Below are 25,326 nucleotides of genomic sequence, written 5' to 3'. Positions count from 1 at the left end.
TACATTTTGGAAGGTCAAACCAAGGTAGGACATATACAGTAAATGATAGGACACTGAGGAGTGTGGAGGAACAAAGGGATCTGGGAGTTCAGATACATAGTTCCCTGACAGTGGCGTCACAGGTAGACAAGGTTGTAAAGAAAGCTTTTGGCATACTGGCCTTCATAAATCAAAGTATTAAGTATAGGAGTTGGGATGTTATGGTGAGGTTGTATAAGACATTGGTGAGGCCAACTTTGGAGTATTATGTGCAATTCTGGTCGCCTAACTACAGGAAGGATATCAGTAAGATTGAGAGAGTGCAGAGAAGATTTACTAGGATGTTGCTGGGTCTTAAGGAGTTGAGTTACAGGGAAAGATTAAACAGGTTAGGACTTTATTCCTTGGAGCATAGAAGAATGAGGGGAGATTTGATAGAAGTTTACAAAATTATGAGGGGTATAGACAGAGTAAATGCGAGTAGGCTCTTTCCACTTAGATTAGGAGTAATAAACATGAGAGGACATGGCTTTAGGGTGAAAGGGGAAAGGTTTAGGGGGAACATTAGGATGAACGTCTTCACTCAGAGAGTGGTGAGAGTGTGGAACGAGCTGCCATCTGACGTGGTAAATGCGGGCTCACTCTTAAGTTTTAAGAATAAATTAGATAGATTCATGGATGGGAGAGATCTGGAGGGTTATAGACTAGGTGCAGGTCAATGGGACTAGCGGAATAATATTTCGGCACAGACTAGAAGGGCCGAATGGCCTGTTTTCTGTGCTGTAGTGTTCTATGGTGCTATGGTTCTATGGAGTTCACCTTCTATCATCCTGGTAGCCATTTGCTACATTGATAATGGAGCTAACGTAGCAATCAATCTCTAAACTGTAATCCCGGGCAGTCTACAACAGATTCAGCCACAAACCTCAGTTTGTGAGAGCTTTGGAAACCATTGGTCTGAATTCACCTGACCATGAATGCATGTACAGTTACATATGATTGCTTCTGCTTGTTTCATGTAGTCTTAAATACTACAGCTGGTCACCTCAATCATCATGCAGAGATTCAAATATATCTGTTAGTAATATAGACAGCTTGATTACAGGCTGAATTGTGAATTAAGTATGGAATGTAATTATAGTCCCAACCAATTATGGTGTCATTATTACCTGGTCATTGTTATAAGGCCATTATACTTGGCAGAAGAGTTCAAACTTCAATTCAATTTGCATCCTAATTGGAAAAATGATTTAGTGCAATCTTATGAAATGATAATAATGACATTTGAATGTAATTCATTTAGATCTACAATCTTCTGTGCATTTTGATGATTCTCAAATAATATTGAAGTAAATCATGCATTTTAAAAATATGAATCAAGTCTCCATTCTGGTATGCAGTTTAAGACAATCAAGATGCAGGGCAACTCGAGCCTAGTGAGGAGACTTTGAACTATAACAACCTTTCTTCATCACATCTGCAACCCACACAAATACAATGTGATAGTTATTACTGCATGGTACCGAGTGCATTTTGTCTACCTTAGTAAACAGAGACCATGTAAACAGAGTTACCCTCATTGATGCAAATGGAATAATACTGTGCTAAAGCATTTGAAAGCTAAAAAGCATAATATTCAAGAGCTTTGCAATATACTGAAGTGCTACAAAGTGACTTTCATTTCATTAAAGAGGATAGCAACCGTATAATGCAATATAATGAAATAAAAGCAAAAAAAAGCTGACTCAAAAGGTATATGAAAGAAAGATGTTAGTGTTCATGGATATAACGATGCCTTCAGAACTTCTGAGAATCTCCAATCAATATGGACACAATACCTTTGGTGCCTTAGGGCTCTGTCCCCTTCTATTCATAACTTGCCTGATATCCCTCTGTGGCACCAACAAGCGCAGACCCAGCTTCCACAAGCATAACATTGGAACCAAACTCTGCCTTTCTGCCACCAGCATTGACTCCAGCATGATCGTAAACCGGGCATCTATGAGGGGCTGTGGGCCATCAGCAGCAGCAGAATTGTATTCAACCACAACCTGTAACCTCACGGCCTGGCATATCCATCACTCTGCCATTACCATCAAACTAGGGAATAACAATCATTCCTTGAAGAGGGCATGCCATGAGCAGCACCGGGCATACCTAAAAATAAGGTACCAATGTGGTGAAGCTACAACACAGGTTTGTATGTGTGTTAAAGACCAAAAGTAGCATACTATATACAAAGTGATCCCACAAGCAATAGATCAGATCAAAGCTCTGCAGTCCTGCCACATCCAGTTGAGAATGTTGGTGAACAATTAAATCAATAACAATAGGAAGAGTGGGTGAACCAGTGATAGTAATGCCACTGAATGTCAAGAGAGATGGTATGATTCTATCTTGCTGGTGATGGCCATTGCCTGACACTTGCCCATCTTTAATGATGATGGAGTCAAGCATGTTAATGCAAAAGACAAGGCTGAAGCACTTGCAACCATCTTCAGCCAGAAGTGCAGAATGGATGATCTAACTTGACCTTCTCATGAGATCCCCAGCATCACAGATGCGTCTTCACCAGTTCAATTCACTCCATATGATATCAAGAAATGGCTGAGTGCTTTGGATACAGCAAACTCTATAGGTCCCGGCAACATTGTGGCTGTAGTGCTGAGGACTCATGCACCAGGAGTAGATGTGCCCCTAGCCAATCCAAACCTTTGGCATCAAATCAACAAAGTGAAAAATAACCCAGCTATGTCCTGTCCATAAAAAGCAGGACAAATCCAATGTGACCAATAACTGCCTCGTCGCTCTACTCTCAATCACAAAGCGATAGAAGGTGTTGTCAACAGTGTTATCAAGCAGCAACTTACTCGGTAATAACTTGCTCACCAATATTCAGTTTGGGTTCCGCCAGAACCATAAGTAACACTTGTGCCACATGTGTATCAGGCAATGACAATCACAAGCAAGGTAGAATCTAACCATCTCCCTTGACATTCAATGGCATTCCCATCGCTGGTCCACCCATCATCAACTCTTAGATATTACCATTCACCAGAAACTTAAAAGGATCAGTCACATAAGTGCAGTGGTTACAAGTACAGATCAAAGGCTGAGAATTCTGCAGCAAGTAACTCACCTCTTCACTCCCCAAAGACTGGCCATCATCCACAAGGCACAAGAAAGGGGTCAAATGAAAGGCTCTCCTCTTGCCTGGGTGAGCGCAGCTCAAACACTCAAGAAGTTCAACATCATCCAGGACAAAACAGCCCATTTGATTGACACTCCAACACCGTAAACATTCATTCCCTCCACCATTGGCGCAAAGTAGCAGCAGTCTATACCATCTACAAGATGCACTGCAGCAACTCGCCAAGACATTTGACAACACCTTCCAAATCATACATCTGATGTGGAAATAAATCGACATCCCTTAGCTGTCGCTGGTTCAAAATCCTGGAACTCCCTCCCTACCAGCACTGTGGGTGTACCTACACCACATAGACTGCAGCGGTTCAAGAAGGCAGCTCACCACCATCTTCTCAAAAGCAATTGGGATGCCCAGTAAACATTGACTTTTCCAAGGACACTCACATCCGGAATTAAAAAAAATAGTTCCTGAGTGACTATTCTAGTAAGACAGTCAGAACCATCCAAAGTCTCCGATTTAATTCAGAGTTTGGGATGGATCCCAATGCAGAATAATTGCCCATCGGAAGGTTGAACTTCCAGGCAATTCCTGTGCAGTGCTTGCATGGAAACTTCCAGTGGTGGGGAGGGGGTTCCCCCACTGCATCCTCTGGGGTACTTCCCAGATACCACCCTCCGGAGATCAGAAGTTATGGGCCACTGTCTTTTTAGTTCAATCATAACTTTTTCCTTAAATCAATTATAACAGCTTTTGACGTCTTTAACCTAATTTTTGAACATTTTAATACATTGTAGCATCCAGAATAATAACACCTTCTCAACAGCAACTAGGTCTAGCAATAAATGCTGGCCCAACCAGTGAAGACCCACATCCCTTGAATAAATAAATAAAAAGTAGGGGACCATTCGGCCCATTGTGCCTGTGTTGGCTCTTTGAAAGAGCAAACTAATTACTTCTTCAGGTTTTTCCCTGCTTCAGGTATCTCACCATCTATTTTGCATGTCAAATTCATAAGAGCAGATCTTGATTGGCCAGGAACCTGTAGCCAATAGAGTGCCAGAAATGAATAGATTAATAATAGGTACTTCATCACAGCAGCAAAAAAAGTGCAGTTATGTAGAACCCTTAATAGTGGTGATTCACCGAATCATTATTGAACAAACACCAGCACAGGCTATGCTACAAAATATCAGACAGGCAAGCACTATAGGAGGCCTCTTACCTTATGCCAAGTTACGCTTTGATAAGATGACTTGTACAAAGCCATGAAGAGTTTTGACGTTTTGAGTCCTCATGACCCTTCGACAGAACTTGAGTTCGAGTCCAAGAAAGAGTTGGAACTCTTTCTTGGACTCGAACTCAAGTTCTGTCGAAGGGTCATGAGGACTCGAAACGTCAACTCTTTTCTTCTCCACCGATGCTGCCAGACCTGAGTTTTTCCAGGTAATTCTGTTTTTGTTTTGGATTTCCAGCATCCGCAGTTTTTTTGTTTTTGTTTTTATCTGTTATGAAGAGTTTAAACCTGATTTATCATATACTGTGTTCATGAGCCCTCAAGTTAATTATGACTGTGATGTCCCCTGATCCCCATAAATAATTGAGTACGTCCTTAAGCAGGGCCTTTGAATTTGTTTTAAAATAAAATCAAACTACAGATGAATTATATTTAATGTAAAACAAAATAATGTAGGCAATTTTCAGACTGTTAGTAATTTTCCTTCTTTATTAATAGCACTTCGAGAACTGGACTCAGTTGGTTAGGCACATTTTTTCAGTACTGCGATTAAGTATTGCTGCATTTTCTGATGTTGTTTTAACCCATTTAGTAAATGTTTATTGCTGGTGGACTGAAAACAATTTAACCAATTATCAGTGATGGATTGCCTCTACTTTAGTGTATTTTCCAATATTTTGAAACCACCTTCTGGGTCTCCTGTGGCTTGGCTGATATTAAAGCAGGTAATAGATTCTGATAGATATTTAGAAAAAAGGCTTCAAATATACTGACTTTTAAATAAGGCTTGCCCCAGGTTTGCCTTCTGCATCAACAGAGCACCATATTTCAGGTATGCTTCAAGTTTCTTATCGCCATCTTCAATACCCCGGCTCAATTTAAGTTATCACTCCTTCAGCGTAAGAGATTCACAGCCATATTAAACCTATAGCATACCTGCTGACTCGTCTTTAAGTATTTGTCAAGCTGCCATCCTGGAAGGAGCCTGAATGTCATTCACGTACAGAATTTAGACTTGAGAGTCACAATCTGTGCAGTGTGACTGAGCTGTCCTTTTCTGCTACACTTATTTTATGCTAACGTCTTTCAGCAGAATTGTTAAACCGAGGACCCCCCTGTCCTTTCAGGTGGAAGTCAAAGGCACTACTGCACTCTTTCAGTGAGGAACAGGGGAGTTCCTGCTCATAGCCACGCCAATATTCATCCTTCAATCAACATCACAATAACAGACTGTCTGGCCATTATTGCATTGCTGTTTGTGGGAACTTGCTGTGCACAAATTGACTGCCGGGCTTCCTACATTATAATCAGTGACAACGTTTCAGAAGTACTTCATTGGCTGTAGAACGCTTTGAGATGTCCTGCGGTCATGAAAGGCACTATATAAATGCAAGACTATCTTTATTACATTTCAACAAACTTATATCATTGTGAAGCCTGTGGCAACTAGGGGTGAGGCAGCCGTACAAACAGACTGTGCTGTAAAATGAAGAGCTCCTACAGGTTGTGTAAGAACTGACAAAGACAGGACCTGGCCAAAGTGCTTAAAACACCTTCCAGGATAAAAACATAGAAATATGCCAGACCTTTTATTGATGGACCATTATGAAGTCACAGGAAATTGCAGCTTTCGTCAGAGTTTCCTTAATTGGTGAGATGTGTACTCCTAATTTTCTTATTCTATGATGGGAATTTCACCGAACACGAATTTACCCAAACTACATAAACGCTGGACTCTGACCTATCTAATAGATTATTGTTAAAATCAATAGATTCTTGTTAGGTGGGTAAATGGAGCTGAAGTACAGATCAGCAATGATATAATTGAATGGTGGAACAGGCTCAAGGGGCTAAATAGCCTCCTCCTGTTTCAATGTTCCTAAATTGCCTGTGAGCAGGCAATCACCTTGTAACGATTCACAATGAAAGAAAATTTCTCCTGTGCTTCTGGAGAACACGGTGTTATTGTCTTGCAAATTGATAATGCCTCTCATTGCTTGAAAGGTTAACACAGGTTAATTTAGATAATCCAAGTTAATGATTTAAAATGTTACATTATTTATTGTGCTGAATTCCAACTGCATGTAATTGAAGGGATATTTTTTTAAAGGATCCAACTGTAATGTACTAAGTGACCTCAGCTACTCAATAATTTAACCCCTAGCCAGCTGGGAATCGAATAGGTTTGGTTTCATGTCAAGTTTATACACTGCCAGGACAGGGTGAGATGGGGATCAAAATGATCTGGAACTAGTCAGACCTTGGAGGTGTTACGATCTCCATGGAGACCACTACCTGAAAAGAAACAAATCCCTTGAGGAAAGAAATCGATGGACAAGATCTCACTTGTTAAAACTTGCACTTTAACAGTAAAACCAAAACTCCACGTAAAATAATGCAGGCATTAACTATGATATTTTTTAACTATAAAATGATATTTCACTCAATGAGATGAATTTCACTTTAAATAGTCGATACAACAAAGGTACATCTTAAAAAACTACAAGCACTCGCAACACTTTCCACACAGGTGGCATCACATGCAGTTTCAAAGCTCCCTAACTTGGTCTCCGGTACATAGGATCACTCACTTTCCCCACTCAATCGATTCAACCTTCAAGTTGCTTTCACTAGCAGTAGTATTTTATCTGAGATCCCCAGATACGGGTAACTCTAACAAGATGCATGTCTACGACTCCTCTCTCGCCCTGGTCACATCAGTCCTGATGGCATAGCTTTCCAGAGTTCCTCTTCAACCACCCAGCCAGCAACACCCAGTTTACGGCCTCTTCCTCTGTTAAAAACTCTTAGCTCTTATGCGTGCCTGAGGTATGCACATCAGTTTTTCAGCATTCAGTTCCTTTCAGCTCAGTCATACATCACTTCCTCAAGAGCTGCTGGAGTTCAATTTTCCTTCTTACTGTCAAATAGAAAACTGGCCATTTTGTAGAGAGCGTTGCTTGCTTCTCCTCATATGAATTCTGTGCTTTGGTGACTTCTCAGAGGTACAAGGATATCCAAGAAATCCAATTATTCTCCTTTTTTCAGAATGTTCTTCAGTTTCATATTGGGTTAAAAGGGACATCTCAAAAATACAAGCCCTCTGCAAGTACTGAGTTTATCATGAATGCGAAGCTCATTCACACCGCGCTGTACCTAGCAACTCACTGTTAGGAGGCATTAAGAAACTCAAATAGTTTGTAGGTTGGGAACTCCAGTTCCTGATGAACCTTGGGCCTCCTGCTCATGCGCAAAGGTGAGATCTTCAAATGTGGAGATTGGAAAACCTGGTGAGAAAGAAAAAGTTTCAGTGAGATTGGTTGGCTCACAATGTGACAAACGTCTGGGTGGGTTGTTGAGAAATCCATGGAATTGGGTTTGGTTGCATCTATCATCTCTTGTGTATTGTGGTGTGTCCGACCACAGTTCACCTATTAATTCATGTATACCTCATACATTTACCTGAATGTTAGGGTATAAGGTGGATATTGTAAATTGTTTTATCTTTCTGAACTTGTATAGCAAAGTTTATTTTTGTTCAAAACACATGGAATCTTGTGCCTTCATTGAGTTAGCAAGCATCTTGGATCTCAAACTTTATTTGCTTTACAATAAATATTATTGATCCCTAACCAGATCTCCCCCCACATCTAGGGTCTGGCCAAGGATCATAACAGAGGAATTTTCCAGTCAAGTGCTCATATTCATTTCTCCTGACTAATTTCCACGGTCTCCATACCAGAATGGTAGCAGTGGTGAACGATCTGCAGAAAAGACTTGTATTTCTACAGCACCCTTCATGACCTCAGGGCATCCCATGGCACTTTACACCAGTGAAGCTACTGTTGTAATGTAAGGAAATGCGACAGCCAATTTGAGCTCAGCAAAAACCTCACATACAGCAATGTGATAATGACCAGATAATCTTTTTCTAGGTGTTTGTTGAGGGATAAGTATTGGCCAGGACACTCTCCTGCTCTTCTTCAAAAGAAACGTAGGGCCAGTGATTGGACATGAATCAAAATTGTGCCTCAAACCCTGTGTAGTTCCACATTTGACATGGGAATTACAATTTGCTGCCAAAACATCACAACATTACATCAAAGACAGCGGAAATGCTACTCTCTGAATGGATCTGAGCAATAGCAAAGAACTCGCTGCAACAACTTGCTTTCCCTAAATATCAGCATAGCCTCTGAGCAGCTCCTCTTGAATGGCTCGGTGCACAGTCTGTGACACCCAGGTTCAAAGCCCATGTTTGGCTGACATTTACACTCTTTGCTCCTTCCAGATGGCAGCATGATGAATTATCACACGAGTCAGCAGGCGTGATGTAGAGTAGAGGTGAAGTGCAAAGCTGGTGAAAAGGGGCAAGAGTCAGCAAATGAAGTGCAAATTCACCCTTCAAGGCCCATCTACAATCTCCTCCCCTGAAAGTCAGAGCCGTTCACCAGCCATGCTGCAGCCATTAGGGCAGCACTGCACAGAGGGCACTATGCCAGCTGCAGGTGCACCGAAAGCAGGCACTAGTTGACAATTCTGCACAATGTGGCAATGCTTGATTTATAAATAAACTCCCCTGTTCTTCTTCAAAATAGTGCCATGGAACCTTTTACATCCACCTGAGGAGACAGATGCAGCCTCAGTTTAACATCTCATCCAAAAGACAGCACCTCCAACAATGCAGCACTCCCTCCGTGGAGAGAGAAACAGGGTTAACGTTTTCGAGTCTGTATGACCTTCTTCAGACCGTCTCCACCCTCTCCCTCAGTACTGCACTGGACGTTGTCCTTGATTTTTGTGCTCAAGCCCTGGGGCGGAACTTTGACTCAGAACCTTCTGACTCAGAGGTAAGAGTGCTACCAGCCGACAACAGTGGATGACAAATTGTGCGATGTGAATACCTTCAGCTCCAGCCTGGAAGGAACCAGACATATAAAAGTTCATTGGCACAATAACCTTTACAGTCACTGGCAGTAGGGTCCTTGCCTATCCTGAGGTTGTAGTTGTAGCTGCAGCAAGCAGCAGATTTCAGTGAGGGGGTCCTGAATGAAGTGCAGATTTCTGATACATTGCACCTTGTTGAAGTTTCTGTCATTGTGGGCTTGTCTTGGAATCCATTGGCTTCTTATTCTATAAGAGATCTAGATGGAGGCAATGGTCTTTCATTCAAAATACCTTTTATACATCACTAACTACTTCCAAGGTTATAGAATATTCGGGCTACTCTCTAGGGCTTCTCACTCATCTTCTCTCTGAGTGACATCACTGCGACATAGCTCCTTACGCAAGCACTATAACTATTATTTGAGTTAACCCTTTACTCTACACCTTCTCCTGAGACTGTATCCCCATCTTATTATGCGGGAATCCTTCTATACCTCCCTGAAAGATCTGTGCTTTTAAAAGGGAAAGTCTCTTTAGCGGTTTCACCAGTCTTCTTGAATGATTGCGGAGCTCCTTCTGAGGCAGATGGGACTCTGCTCCGAAGTCAGTCCCTGTGGGTTGTCATTGCTGGTTTCTCTCATTTGTGTTTCTCTAGGTGTGACATTCTCCTGAGGTTCAGGGTATTCAGCCCATACTGCTAATGGTTTTCTGTCCATTAAAATCATGTCTCTGTTCCTTTGAATGACACCAGGCTGAATCTTGATCAGATATGAGTTCAGTTGCTGTAGCTTCTCTATTATAGTATTTTAATAGGACTGAAATATGAGTCAAAGGCTCTTATGACATCTACATAGGAGGCCGGCTCTTTGTTCACCCTCTGCTTGGCCAGCACTTTGTCCACTGTGCTCCTGACAGTGTATAACAAAGTGCTAATTTGATCTTTGTTCTCTTTACTCGCAAGGCCTGAAGCGTTGCACTACCAGGTAAAGTGTCTTTGCCAATTTGTCTATTACTCAGTCTGCCTGGGGCCACCTATATTTTGTATGATTCTGGTAAGGGTAAAGTAGTAATCATTTCTCCCCCTGGTTCGAGGTTGTCTTTTCCTGCACTGTTTGTCTCGCCAGTTGCTGGGCTGCCCTTGTTATTTTGTCATCTCCAGTGTGGCCGCTGGTTTGGTGTCAAAGTCCTTCACCTGCTGCTCTGCATAGTTGCTGGGTTTCTCTTGAAGCTTTTCCAGCCAGTTTTTACTGTTTCCCTGTGGGCGTAGTCACTGTTGCCACCATCTGTTATTGTGGGCTTGTCTTGGGATTCATTGATTTCTTACTCTAGAAGAGATCTTGCTGGAGGCAATGGTTTTTCATTCAAAGGCCTTTATTTACATCACTAACTATTTCCAAGGTTACAGAATATTAAGGCACATCTTAGGCTACTCTCTAAGGCGCTTCTCACTCATCTTCTCTCAGTGAGTGACATCTCTGTGACATAGCTCCTTATGTACATGTTCTGTAGCTATCATTAGAGTTAACCCTTTACTGTACATCTCTCCCTGAGAATTTATCCCAATATTATCGTTTTGGACGCTCTTCCACACCTCGCTCCAAAGTCCCTGCTTTTAAAAGGGATAGTCTCTTTGGTGGCTGATTGCTTCTTGCTGTTACTATGATTCCACCAGCAACTGGTACTTTCTATAATTGTTTCGAGTTGCAAAAGCCTACAGGGAGTGGTGTGGCAGATGCTGAAGCACTTGGCTCTGACTTCAAGGTTTCTGCACCAAGCAGCTGCTCTCAGTCATGGGTGTACTAGTAGACATCCCCCTTGGAATAAGGGATGACTGGCAGAGTGCAATGAGACCATGTAAAGCAGGACATGCTGCTGGAAGAGGGAGGAGGGGGTGGAGGAACAGGGCTCTCAGCATGAGACCATATCCATCCAAAATGTTCAGGGAACAATTCTCTTACCTTAACAGCAGTAATTAGCCTGTAAGTAGTTGATGATCCATTTATACATGACCAATGCTGACGTCTTCCTACTGCTGAATGCATGTTCAGCTGTGCAAGTTTAAGAGAAGCCTTTGCTCAGAGGATGAGCATCAAATCAGTAAGGATACTGACTGATGTCATCATCTTCCTGTTCAGTGTGTGGGCACTAACATCACACCAATATGATGTCAGGCACAATTTGCTCCACAAGTGTTTGCACCAACTGCAGACACCATTTTTGAGCGCTAAGGCCACTTGCAACATGCAAAATCAAGCGTTAATGAGCCTAATTTCTTGCTTGTTGTGTTCAGGCATATATGTACAGGTGATTGCCTGGCACCATGGCAACCTGGGCCTGCTGTGGAATTCTGGCATGTTTGTCTTGGTGACTTAATCCAAGCACAGTGTTCTCCCAGCAGAATATAACAGCACATATTTCATATGATAACATATGAAACACTGGCTATTTTTGGAGTTGGGTCCCCTTGCCAACTCTCTAATGATTCAGCATTGATTTGGCTTAATGTACAGGTTTTCATGACTGATAAAGCTGCAACTACTTGATTCGCTAGATCTGCTTAATTACTGCCAAGCTGCCTAAGTGTTGCCAGATTGTTTAATAAACCAATTTCTTTTGGCTGCCACTTTCTGACTGTATTTGAATGCCATTACCAGATTGCACCTCGACTTAGCCCAGGGACATGAGTTATACATGGTGTCAGAAAACATAATATACAGCTGAGTCTTCTCACTGAATCAATTTATTATAATTGATAATATACTTGTTTTTGTTTGCCTGGACTGTTTTGGTTGGTCAGTTTAAAGGGTGCATCTGTTGGTGGGTTTATTTGGTAGGTGGTGTTTGGCGGTACTTATAGAGGGTGTGGAGGCCTCGAGTGCATTGGTGGCAGCAGTGGAGACGGGGTGTTGGGGGGGTGCATGGCATTGATGGAGAACAAAGACAGGTTAGGGGAGCCCAACAATAAAGCTACCCTGACTGGAGCGATTGTTTCTGTACTGTATGGGATGAGATTGATGGGACGGATGCAGACGGCAAGACGAGGATGTAAGGAATGGGATAGAGATGAGATAGGAGGGGGGGATGGCATGGGGAGGGGAGGGGATGGCATGGGAAGGGAAGGGATGGCATGGAAAGGTAGCTAATGAAGGGTTAGATGAAATAGAACCATAGAAAAGTTACGGCATAGAAAGAGGCCATTCAGCCCATCATGTCTGCGCCTGTCAAAAAAGAAAAGAAAAAAATAGCTACCCATTTCTAATCCCACCTTCCAGCACCTGGTCACATAGCCTTGCAGGTTACAACACCTCAGGTGCAGATCCAGGTACCTTTTAAGTGAGTTGAGGGTTTCTGCCTCCACCACCAAACCAGGCAGCAAATTCCAAACACCCACCACTCTCTGGGTAAGAAGTTTTTCCTCATGTCTCTGCTAATCCTTCTGCCAAACACCTTAAATCTGTGCCCCCATTAATTGACATCTCAGCTAGGTGAAAGAGGATATTCCTGTCCACTCGATCAAGGCCCCTCATAATCTTGTACACCTAAATTATTCACCTATCGGCCTCCTCTGTTTTTAAGGAAAACAGCCCCAGCCTATCCAATCTTTCCTCATAGCTGCAATTTTCAAGCCCTGGCAACATTCTTGTAAATCTCCTCTGTACTCTCTCCATATTCTCTCCTTATGTCCTTCCTGTAATAATGACCAGAACTGTAATTAATTAGAAATTATGTCATTAGCTAAGTGTGGTGAATTGGCAGGAACAATTATTTGATACAACTTATTATTCAAAAGCTATTCATTATAAAAATGAAGATACACAAGATTTAAATGAAAGTTTCTGATGGGTTAAAAGAATATGTCTGCATTGAGTATACAGATGAGGAAGATGATAACAGTTTGCACCCTCTAGAGTTTCTACGCAGTCTAACTCCAATGGGCGTGGTACCTTGTAAATTTAGACTCAAGGAAGGAGCAGTTATAACGTTGCTATGAATTCCATGCTAAGTATATCATGGAATAAGAATAAGTTCCGAAGCTGCTTTCTTTAATGGTGGGTGCTGAAGTTGTAAACAGATTTGAAGGAATTAGCTTGGTGGCGAGCTTGGAGGTGGGAAGGTTTTGAAATTAAGCGGGCAGATGCCATACTGGAACCCTGCCGCCTTCCAGCCTCTGCCAGAATTAAGTTCTGGATGGGAACGGCCATGGTCGACCCTTCCTACCTCACTGCCGCCCGAGGTCCTTAAGTGGTTAATTAATGGCCAATGAGGCTGCGATGACTGGGGAGGTGCCAGCCATAGCCATGGCACTGGCTGCGCACTCCCTGGCGGGGCCAGCACAGGCTCCACTGGTCAGTGGATGACCACCAAAGCCATCAAGGCCAAGAGTCAGCAGGCTGTATCCAATGCCACTACCAGTGCGGGGGTGGGGGAGGGGTTGGAGGTGAGGGGGTAGGGGTTGGGGGTGGGAGGGATGGGTGGGTGGGTGGGAGTGGGAGGGGTGGGGTAGGGGGGGTAGGGTGGTGTTGGGGGGTGTGGTGGGGATGGAGGGGTTGGGGGTGGGGTGGGGTCACCGAGATGTAGCCCTCGCAAACATAAGTTTAAGGCACCCTAAGCACAAAAGGGACTGGTCACGGGTGATCTTCTGGTCTGTAATGTTTTGTTTATGTTTACGGGATTGGGAATGAAGACCAGAGAAGATTAGGTTATTTTGTTTGGATTGTGAAAATGACTTAAATTTTGTTTTTGCTGTAATGGCCTGAGTACGCTTCACCTTTTTATTTTGTAGGTGCAGGGTACGCCAGTATGTAATGCTGGATATGAGTGGCTCTAAACTTTATTGTACAGGCACTGAGTGGACTTTGGGTTCAAATGAAAGGTTCATTTCAGACATCCGGGGTGGAGGCAGCAGCCCTGGTATGAGGGGGAAGCAGATCTTTGGCAGCCTAGCTGAAGGAGCTTTGGATCAAAGCTTCCATGGAGTCCCCACCTCCCTGAAGGATACAGAGGTCTGCGTCCACACCCTCAGCGTTCTCCTCACTGTGCTCCTCTTCTGAATCACTATTGAATTCACCATTTGTGGCCTGAGGAGCGCAGCATGCAACCACGATCAGTGACACCCAGTCTGGGGGGTATTGTGGTGCTCCCCCTGAATGGTCCAGGCATCGGAAGCTCATCTTCAGAAGACCTATGGCTCTCTCTATCAATGCTCCTGTGGAGGCTCCTATTGTAATGCTGCTCTGCCTCTGTTCTTGGGTGGCGGAGAGGCGTCAGAAGCCACCTTTTCAACGGATAGTCCTTGTCACTCAGCAGCCATCCATCCAGTCAGGCTGGAGCATTGAAGAGCCATGGCAACTGGGAGTGTCTCAGGATGTAAGCATCATGGGAGCTGTCTGAGTACCTTGCACAGACTTGCAGAATCTGCATCCTATGCTCACACGCTATTTGGACCTTCATCGAGTTGAATCCCTTCCTGTTGACGATGGCACCCGGCTTACCCGCTTGCACTTTGATGGCCTCATGTGTGCAGTCGATTGCATGGCAATCATGGCAAATCTTGGCTTGCTCAGCCTGGCTGCCCTCGTCAATAAATGTCATTTCCCACCTGAACAGAACTTCTGTCACCAGCTTGACCCAAATGTGGACACTCCACAAAGATCACCCACTGACTCCTGGAAAGAGCCAGAGGCATAGAAGTTGAGGGCCACTGTGACCTTCAGAGCCATTGGCATGGGGTGTCCACCCACACAGTTTGCGGAGATCTCAGGCCCAATCATCTGACAAATGGAGGTCACAGTCTCCCTTGAGAGGCGGAGCCTCCTTCGGCATTGCACCCCAGACATATTGAGGTAGCTGCATCACTGCCTGTAAACCCTGACAGCAGGATAGTGGCATCTTCTGCGGCCCCTTCCACCTTGGACTTCCTGCTGGTCCTTTGCCCCTTGTGCCTGCTCCTCGTCAGTGGACTTTTGAATGGTTCACTGCATCTTACACCATGACAGGGCCATAAAATTCCACCCCAAGTTTCTCTTTCTTTTCTTTTTTGTTTAACTTCCAGTTGGTTTGGATGACTAGGGCTCCATGAGGGTGTCAAGCAGCCAAGGACAAGAGCATGGGAGTGAGACGGTCGGAAGTGGCAGGTCATTGAATGAAACAATACAGAAGGAGGCCATCTGATACATTGTGTCCATGCCAGCTCTTTAAAAAAGCCAACCAATTAGTCCCACCCCCCTGCTCTCATTTCCTACAGCTCTGTAGATCTTTTCCTCTTCAATTTATCTGATTCCTTTTTGAAAGTTATTATGGAATCTCCTTCCACCACCCTCTCAGTCCTGACCACAACAACACAGTGTAAAAAAACTATTTTCCTCCAGTCGCCTTTGGAACTTTCCCTTAAATCTGTGTCCTCTGGTTATCAACCCTGCAATCAGCGCAAACAATTTCTCTCCATTTATTTGACCAAAGCTCTTTGAGTTTTTGAATGCTTCTATCAAACCGATGGTTTTGTGATAAAACATCTAGGGGTATGTAATGAAAGACGGAGTTGGTAACTCTATACTTCCCTGGTAATTGCTGGAGAGCTTGAAGATTATATGTATACAATACAGATCACCATTCCAACAGGAAATGTTAATGGTCCACAAAATAGAGTATGTTTGGAATATGAAAGTCAAAAGTGCAACTTGAGCTGAGCATGGATATTTTCAATGATCTTATGACATTTGCACCAAGTCTAAGACAGGTGAGTGTAAGCTAATGGAAAAAAAAGTGCTTTTCAAATTAGATGCCAACTTTGATTTAAAAAAAAAGACAAAGCAACTGATCACAATATCTCCGGTACCAATCTTACAGTACGTTGACAGAAGGGTTCACATCGCAAGTTGTCAGGTCAGCGGCCACGTTAGATGCTGCAGTCCTTCCAGCTGTCAAATCTGTTGCTTATACCTCGTACGCACCGATCGGAGCACAAAGGAATTAGATGCAAGTAGGAAGATGATGGATGTTATGAGAAATCTCATCGCTATCTCTAAGGCTGTAGGAACAAAGTGGAAAGTGACTGCTGAACATTTGAGAGAACTTTGAGAAACAATTATCTGCAACACTTCAATGACTACAAGGTGTAACACTAAAACTCCATAAATATGGGTTCGCCAGTCAGAGGACAAAAATAATCCCAGTTGCAAACACTCTGAGGAACCTATCAGCTATGAAGGGAAGGTGGAAGCATCTCGGAACGAGCATGGAGATTGCACAATGGCAAACATGCCCAAATCGGTTAAGAAAAATAACATAAGAAAAGCAAAGCACAATAGACTCTGGCGATCTGAAATAACAAAGTGCTGGGAAAACTCAGCAGGTCTGGCAGCAACTGTGGAGAGTGCAACACAGTAAACGTTTTGAGTTCAATATGACTCTTCAGCCAAAGCAAAGCTCCTGCTTACTCCGAAGCAGGATCAGGCTCAGCTGTGGCAGACCATCCCCCGCCCCTTTCACAGTCAAAAAGCTTGGCAGTGCTCAGTGCCAGGGCTCACGAGTGCAGAATGGTCAGTTGGACTGGTACCAAAGGGCTGCCACTGCCCAACTGAAGACATGCCTCAGCAAGGAGTCAAACAACTTCACGGAAGAATGGGAGAAAACTGGAGGGGAGGGAGAAAGAAAATGGAAAACAAAAGCATGAAAACCATTTTATTCCCAGTAATAGTCCACTCTGACACTTTATTTCACGCTGGTTGTCAGCTGAATCTAATCTTTATAAAACAGGCTGTTTATCTTTTAACATGAGGCTTTATTTGCTGTGTGGAAACCCCTTGGAACAGACAGAGAGGTTTTACTAAATTTATTGCACTGTAGCAACTTACAGCATGGGATCAGTCTGCAAACATTTATAAATGATGGCCAAGTCAACAACTGATAGTCAACAGTTGCGTCTAGGGAGCGCAGGACGAGAATAGGAAATCCATAAAATTTAGAAAGAAGATACCAGTGTTTTACTGCAGATAGGGAGAAAGCATTATAACAGACTGACACATAATACATCAGCAAATAGCTTAAAAGACTGCATATGTTTGGCAATCTGTTGTGAATCTGAGATATTCTTAATACTATGGGATATCAAAGATTAAAGGTTTGTAAATGCAATATAAAGCAAACACAGCTAATCGCTAGGACAACATCTGGTCGAACAGCTGGTGCAAAAAGTAATATTTTGTAGTAATTAGATCACCATGAGTGAGCTCTTATTTGTCAATGACAAAGTAAGAAAGTTTCAGCTCTTCATAGGTGAAAGACAAGGAGCCAATTTACAGAACAGCTTTTAAGGGAAGTAAATTAGGTTGGATACTCCCACTTACGGTTACTGAATAATTCAACGTTCAGTTGCAGTTACTGCCCTTGCGGGGCTGGGGTGGGAGGAAGCCATTTGCTTTAACCCTAGCTGATCTCCTGTGGTAATCCGTTGTCATGGGAGATGGCTGATACAGAGACCGGTGCATCTTTCAAGGGGAAATTAGAAGAATTATTGAAAGCAGAGGAAGACACAGGACTATGGGAGAGTGCAAGGAAGTGGGATTAGCTTTCGATTGCTTCTGCGAGGAGTTGGCACAGCTACAATAGCAAAATGCTTCTTACTGGGCTGCAAGTCTCCATGGTACTGTGCTTGCAAATGTTACTGCAAAAAGGCAGAGACATATGCGCAACTGCTATTCTATCTGATTTAATTCCTGAATACTCCTACCAGGCACACTGGAGAGCTAATTACGAATCAAGCTATAAGGAAGCTCGCATCTTTTAAATTTTTTTGTGTGTTCAATACAACAACATTGCGTATTTTAATAGCACCAGTAACATCGTGAAACATCCCAAGGCTCACAGGAGCATTATCAAATAAAACTCAAACACCCAACTTTCCACAGGTCAGCGTTTGAGTGGGTCTGAACAACTGCTAAATCTTCATCTCTCATCGATTGGTTGGATTATCCCTGGAGAGTGAATTTAGCTGGGCCTGCTGGCAGTAGAAAAGTTAATAAACAGATTCTCACCACCTCTTCAAGTCAGTACGACAGCTTAAAGAAAAAAGACGCGATCCTTGGCTTTATAAATTTAGGCATAGAGTATAAAAGGCAAGGAAATTTTGCTAAGCTTTCATAAACTTTTACACAGCAGGAGTATTGTGCCCAATTCTGATCACCATACCTCAAGAAGGATGTCACCATCTTGGAGAGGGTGCAGAAGAGATTTACGTGAATGATGTGAAGGATGAAAGACTTTGGGCAGAATTTTCCCGTCAGCGATTTGGGGGCGGGGCCAGCTCGCCGACGGGAAAATGATGTCGAGAGGAACCCCCGACGTCATCCCGGTCCACTTAACTATTGAGGAAGGCGGGTGGACAGCGAAATCAGCTATCCGCCTGCCGACCTGTCAATGGCCAATTAAGGCCATTGACAGGATAATTAAGCTTGTTAAATGCCCTGCCCATCCAACCTTAAGGCTGGTGGGCAGGCCAGAAGCCCCAGCGGGCTCCTGATAATACATGAAACCTCATCCACTGGCAGGAAGAGGTTTCACGTCTGTTTTTAAAAACTTCAATAAATTTGATGTGTTTATTATTAACATGTCTCATCTCGTGTGACATTGTCATATGAGGGGGACATGTTAATAATTTTAATATTTTTCTATTTTTAATGATTTTTATATTGTCAGTAATCAGCACTTAGTTTCAGGGAGCCGTGCGCTCTTTTGTGTGCATGCGTGAAAGAGCGCACTTTGACAGGTGGGGAATCTCTCCACCCTCTGCACAGGAAGTACAGGGCAGGCCATTGGACCGGCCTCAATTGGCCCGCCCACTCAAAATGGCGGCTGGCCCGGTTTCGTTGGCGGATTTCGGCTGCCCACCACCTGCCCATCAAGGTAAAAATCCTGGCCTCTAGTGACATGGAGAAAATGGAAGGGCCAGGACTGTTCTTAAAGCAGAATGAGTTAAGGAGAGAGTCGATAGAGCTAATTAAAATTGAGGTTTGATAAGACAAAACTGTTTCATTGGCAGTCAGGTCAGTAACCAGAGGATGCTGATCAGAGGGAGGATAACGGGAATATTTTTAACATTATGGGCTGAATCTTCCAGTCGGGGTGTGGGGGCTGGCCCAACGCGCCAACGCGCAAAATGAAGCCTGATGACATCATCGTGCATCATTTCGGTATTGCATTCGGCAGGCGTTCACCGGAGGCAGCTACGTGCCCGCGGAACTGTCAACGGCCTATTAAGGCCATTAAAAAAGTATTTATCTTGTTAACTATGCTGCCCATCCAACCTTAAGGCTGGTGGGCAAGCGAAGGGCCCGAGCGGCTTTTGTGTTTTTCAGGAAACCTCATCCACAGGCGGGATGAGGTTCCCTGAAGGTTTTATAAAAATCCATAAATAAATTTTACTTACTTCACTAACATGTCCCAGCTCGTATGACACTGTCACATAAGCTGGGACGTCTTTAAATAAATTTTCACTTCGTTTATGAAAAAGTTTTCACAGCCATTCAATCTAGATTTCTGCACTCGTTCGTGCGCATTCGCGAAAGAGCACAGGCCCCGACTCTTCGTCCTCCCCCCGCCTGCACCGGTAGCACTGAGCACCACCAGCCATGCGTCACGCTGGGCAGGCCTTAATTCGCCCACCTGTGTAGAAGGCGGCACCCAGCCGATGGGGGGAGGCGATCTGCTCCGCGCTTGCCCCCGCCCTCTTCCCTCCCAGCTCACCCATCACTGGAAAAATTCTCCCCTGTGTTTGGATCAGCTGTTACGATCTGGAATACGCTGTCTGTAAAATGCAGATAGGACTCAGCCAAGTCCCAGTCATTAAAAGGGCGTTGAGGTGCCCCGTGTTTGCCTATATTTTCTGACAATGTGGAGGAATAAGGTTGGTGAGCACGAAATAGCCATGTGGCAATAACAGAAATTTGATTTGGGGCAGAATTCTGAGGTCATCAGGTGGGGGTATTGGGCAGGACCGGGAAGTGGCCAGGAAAGGGCCTGCTGCCCATGATCAGACCACCACCACCACCACTCCCCCCACCCCCCCAACGTGATTTCACGCTAGCTGACCAATTAACGGCCAGCCAGCGTGAAAGGTGCGCTGAAAAACTCAGCGTTGCCAGGGTGGGGGCAGGAGGAGGGCAAGCGCTGAAGTCTGTGCAGGTGCGGTGGGGAGTGAGCAGTGAAAGCTCGCTGAAGGCAAGAGAGCTGCCTCGGGGAGCTGAAGAACTTAAAACCATCGAATGAAGATTTTAAAATTCAGAAAAAAAGGTCTTCACATCGGACTCACCCACCTAAACATACAGATGACAAAAACTCTGCTCAAACGTTTTTGTTGAATTAATATCGTAAACCCCATGGATATTTCGGTCAGTGGGTGCGCAACCAGAGACAGCAGCGCACCCGCTGACAAATTAAAAGGCCTATTAAGGCAATAAAAAAGCAGTGAAAAGAAAATCTTCACTGCCCGTCCAACCTAACGGTTGTCGGGCAGGCAAAAAGGCCAAGCAGCCTTTGCACTTTTTTGAAAACCTCATCCACGGGGAGGATGAGGTTTCCAAAAGCAAATAAAAATAAAAAAAATGTTATTTTTTCATTAATAACAGGTTTATGCTCATGTGTCAAATGAGAGGACATGTTTCTTTACATTCTTATTTTTTTAATTATATTTTTATCGTATATCTTCATCTTTCTGGAGGTTATGTAACGCGCGAAGGTCACACTCACCTGGCTTGTCCTCATCCCCCCCTCCCCCCCCCCGCCTGCACAGGCAGCACTCAGCGTAGCCGCTCGTGTTTCCAGCTGGATGAGCCTTAATAGGGCCTTCCCAACGCCACCACCCCCCCCACCACCCCCTGCCGCCTGCCACTGCCAAGCCCGCGCGCCAAGGGCAAAATTCGGCCCTGAGACTCAGAGGGATCTGGGTGTGCTAGTGCATGAATCACAAAAGTTTAACATGCAGGTACAGCAGGTGATTAGGAAAGCTCATAGAATGTTATCATTTATTGTGAAGGGAATTGATTACAAAAGTAGGGAAGTTACACTTCAGTTGTACAGGGCATTGGTGAGAACACATCTGGACCAGAAGTTTACAGTCCCATCGCAGAGGGATTCTAAACTCCACTGGCTTCAGCAGGATTTTCCCACTTCAGTGAAATTCACCCCTGGAGCATCGTGTACAGTAGTGGTCTCCTTATTGAAGGAAAGATGTAAATGCATTAGGAGCAGTTGAGAGAAGGTTTATTAAACTAATACCAGGAATGGGCATGTTGTTTTATGAGGAAAGGTTGGACAGGTTAGGCTTGTATCCACTGGAATTTAGAAGAGTAAGAGGCAACCTAATTAAAACCTTTAAAATCCTGAGGGGTCTTGACAGATCTGGAGAGGATGTTTCCTTTTGTGGGAGAACCTAGAACTAGGTGACACTGTTTAAAAATAAGGATTTGCTCATTTAAAACAGGGATGAGGAGAAATTATTTCTCTGAGTCTTTAGAACTCTCTTCTCAAAAGGAGGTGGAAGCAGAGTCTTTGAATATTCTTAAGGCAGAGCTAGGCTCTGGATTAACAAGGTGATCAAAGGATATCGGAGGTAGGCAGAATGTGAGGCTCAGATCAGCCAGGAATTTATTGATAGCAGATCAGGCTTGAGGGGCTGAGTGGCCTACACCTGCTCCTAATCTGCCTATTTGTATGTAAAAAGAAACGGTGTGTAACGGTGTGTGAGAACCAGGCCTATGGGAACAGAATGGGGGAATGGGACTGACTACATTGCGCTACAGTGAGTCGCCTTGGACCCTGTTCCATAGTGACTCTATGATGCTTTGACTCTAAGGAAATATAAAATATAACGGGTAGGACTTTTCCCTCATCGGGGGTGAATTTGAAGTGCGGGCGCACACAGGCGCATCTCCGATCTACACCCCTGATTGGGGGCGCGCCGCCATTTTACGTGGGCAGACCAATTAAGGCCCATTCAGCGTGACATTTGCATGGAAGCGCTATGAGCTCCCTGTGCGGACAGGGACGGGGGTGCGGTTGGTGGGGGGGATTCCTTAAATCGAGAGTGTGCTCTTTTGCACATGCGCACGAAAGAGTGCACTCATCTTCCTGAGGCTAAATGCTGCCTCAGGGAGATCGCCTCTACTGTCAAAAACATTAAGAACAGAGAAAAAAAAATTCCCTGACATGTCCCCTCGTGCGATACTGTCACATGAGTTGGGATATGTCCATAACTTTTTAAAAAACTTTAATTAAATTTTTAAAAACCTACGTGAAACCTCATCCCACCGGTGGATGAGGTTTCATGCTTTTTCTGAATCCCGCCGGGGCTCCTGGCCTGCCCGACAACCTTAAGGTTGGACGGGCAGGTCCATTAATTGCTTCAATGACTCTGTCAATGGCCTCAATTGGCCATTGACAGGTCGGCGGGCACGCAGCTGATTTTGCTGCGCCGTCTACCTGAAAATTTAAATGGGGCGGGGTGACATTGGGAGTTCCGCCTGACCTCACCGCGCATCGTTTCATGTGTCAGCGAGCGGGCCCCACCCCCTGGCCCCCCCCACCGCTCGCTGATGGGAAAATCCTGCCCAATAAGTTGACAGCTTGACATAGGTGAAAAGCACCATGGGATAGTTAGTACCGAAAAGCTGGCAAATTGCCTAGAAGAGGGGGATGTTGAGATTAGAGTGCTTTGGCAATGTTGGGGTTAAAACAGGTGTGCGATATATTTAGACAAGCAGGAGCATGACACATCAGTTAACACTTTCATAGCAACAAAAGGTCATATCAAAAACTGCAGAGCTGGACAGTAATGGTTTTGTTATGTATTCACCAGTTTGTTGTATATTTGTATACTTATATAATATATATATTTATAAGTAATGCAGAGATGACTCTAGTTTCTAAGTGTGCAACAAGTTTATTAACAAGAGCTTTCAAAATATCTCTACAATCGCATGTCTGCACCATTGCTTATAGCTCAGCTTCGTCCAGTAGCTTCTCTGTTTACTTTTGCTCTGAATCAACACCTAAGCTTAGCCAATCAAGCACAGATCAGTTACCAAACTAACATAATCAAACACAGATCAATTGAACAATTGAGCACTACAGGTTTACAAGTTTAGCGAAAATGGATAGCCTGGGAGGAATGTTTCATTAAATATGGGATGGAGATGTGCATTACTCAAATCGTTACATTTCTTGTCAGCTGTGGATCACTTAGTTAGCATTCTTATTTGAGTCAGAACATTGTAGGTTCAAGTCAGAAACTTCAACACAAAACACAATGCTGATAGGTCCGGTACAGTAAGGAGAGAGTACTACACTGTCAGAGGCCATATCTGCTTTCTCAGCTGGGTATAAAAGAGCCATTACACTTTGTCAAAGAAGAGCAGACAAGTTCTCTCTGGTGGCTGGCCAATATTTATCCCACAAGCAACGTCACAAGAAATTATTTGGTCATTCTTATATTGCTGCTTGTGGCAGCTGGCTTTGTTCAAATTGGCTGCTCTGTTTCTTACATTACAACAATGATTGCCCTTCAAAAGAACTTAATTGGCTGTCAAGTGCTTTGGGATGTCTTGGGTTGGTGAAAAGCATGCTATAAATGCAAGTTCTTTCTTGCTCTTTTATAAGGGCAGATCTTAATCCCCAATGTAGTCTCACATATATTCAATACATTTTTAATGTCAAATTATCTCTGGTGTCCAAGCCTTTCTAAGGAGTTTATGGTATAAGTCGAATAAATATGGATGGAATTTGTATATGAATAGTTTGATGCATTACTCCGCTCTAAGGAAAAGTGGGCAGCAAATTCTGTGCGCTCAGCATACATGTGGTGGCAGCCTCCGATCTTGTAAGATGATGGTTTATGCCCTGGTGATTAACTCTGTTAAGTATCAGCTGATGTGGCTCAGGAGCCCCACTCTAGCATGGCAGTCTCTGCTGCAGTGGCTCAGAAGGTGCAGGGTTCACTTAGCCCCTGTTTTCTCTGGGCTCTCTATGGACAGCTGAGCTTTTCATTTCTGCTCACCTCTCCCAACCTCCTCCCAAACGTTCAGCCTTCAGAGATCACAACCATTAGCAACTGTCTCCCAGTTGTCTGTGTCAGTGTTCACCAACTTTATATCTCACTTGAAGGTGTCCTTAGAGCAGAAGTATGGATGCCAGGAGATTATGACCCAGTGGCCAATTCACCATACAGAAGATCTTTGTGTATACGGTGGTTATCCATCTGATGAACCTAGCCAAGCCAGTACAGACATTGTTGACTGAGCAATGATTGTATGCTGATGGAATTAACATGCTCTAGGATGTCAGAGTTGGTGACCTTGCCCTGCCAAAAAGATGCCGAGGATACACCTGAGACAGCGAAGGTGGAAACTGTTCAGCCTTTTCTCTCACCTGCATATGTTGCCCAGGTCTCCCTACTGTGGAGGATTGCACAGAGGACACAGGCTTGGTCGACTCACAGTTTAGAATTCTCAATTGGGTTGGACCCTCCCACCATGTGTAGTACCCATTCCATATGCCATCTTTCAGCTTAATGCCTTAATTATGCATTTGAATCTTGGTACATGATTCAGATGGTTTGACGGCATCTCTGTTTTCTACGAGATTGACGGTGTGAATAATGTGTTGAGTGCTCCTCATCTCCTCATATACATCACGGTCATTTTCTGGTTTGTCAATCACCTCACATATATGTTTCTAAGAGGACGCTGGATGGTCATTCTTATTGCTTGAAAGTACCCATTGTGTACGGTCTGTTTTGATCAGTGCATAGCTCTTTGTAGCTGCCTCAGTCTTTGCTCTCATGCACTGCTGCTGCCAACGGCCCTTTCTGCCACGTGCCATGCAGAATTGATGGATAACTGGGCATTTCCTTTGTGTATGTAGAAGTCTGCACCTTCCAAATGCCTTGCCAAGTTTGGGTGTTCCAGTGAGTGCATCAACAATCGGGGCTGTGCTTAGGACCTGTAAACTTTGTTGACCTGCAAGGATCACTTCATACTTCGGTCCATCCTTGAGTAGCTCTTCGATACTATACATTTTGGGCTTG

General features: G+C 44.0%; 2 long non-coding RNA genes across 2 annotated transcripts in view; both read right to left on the bottom strand.

Moving 5' to 3' along the window:
- LOC121281243 overlaps positions 1-20,034 on the bottom strand; it is a 126,162-nt gene extending 106,128 nt beyond the window's left edge. Inside the window, exon 1 of the long non-coding RNA XR_005943839.1 lies at positions 19,992-20,034. This is a non-coding gene — a long non-coding RNA (uncharacterized LOC121281243). The remainder of the gene's footprint in view (positions 1-19,991) is intronic.
- Positions 6,707-19,951, bottom strand: LOC121281247. Its single transcript, XR_005943844.1, has 3 exons — positions 19,675-19,951; positions 16,096-16,278; positions 6,707-7,651 (listed from the first exon to the last, which is right to left on the bottom strand). It is a non-coding gene; the product is annotated as an uncharacterized LOC121281247 (long non-coding RNA).
- Positions 20,035-25,326: the final 5,292 nt, after the last annotated feature.

Source organism: Carcharodon carcharias, chromosome 1 (genome assembly GCF_017639515.1).
Source record: "Carcharodon carcharias isolate sCarCar2 chromosome 1, sCarCar2.pri, whole genome shotgun sequence".
NCBI classification, from domain to species: Eukaryota; Metazoa; Chordata; class Chondrichthyes; order Lamniformes; family Lamnidae; genus Carcharodon; species Carcharodon carcharias.
The sequence above is the reverse complement of the archived record's forward strand: the minus strand, read 5'-3'. Positions and strand labels throughout refer to the sequence as shown.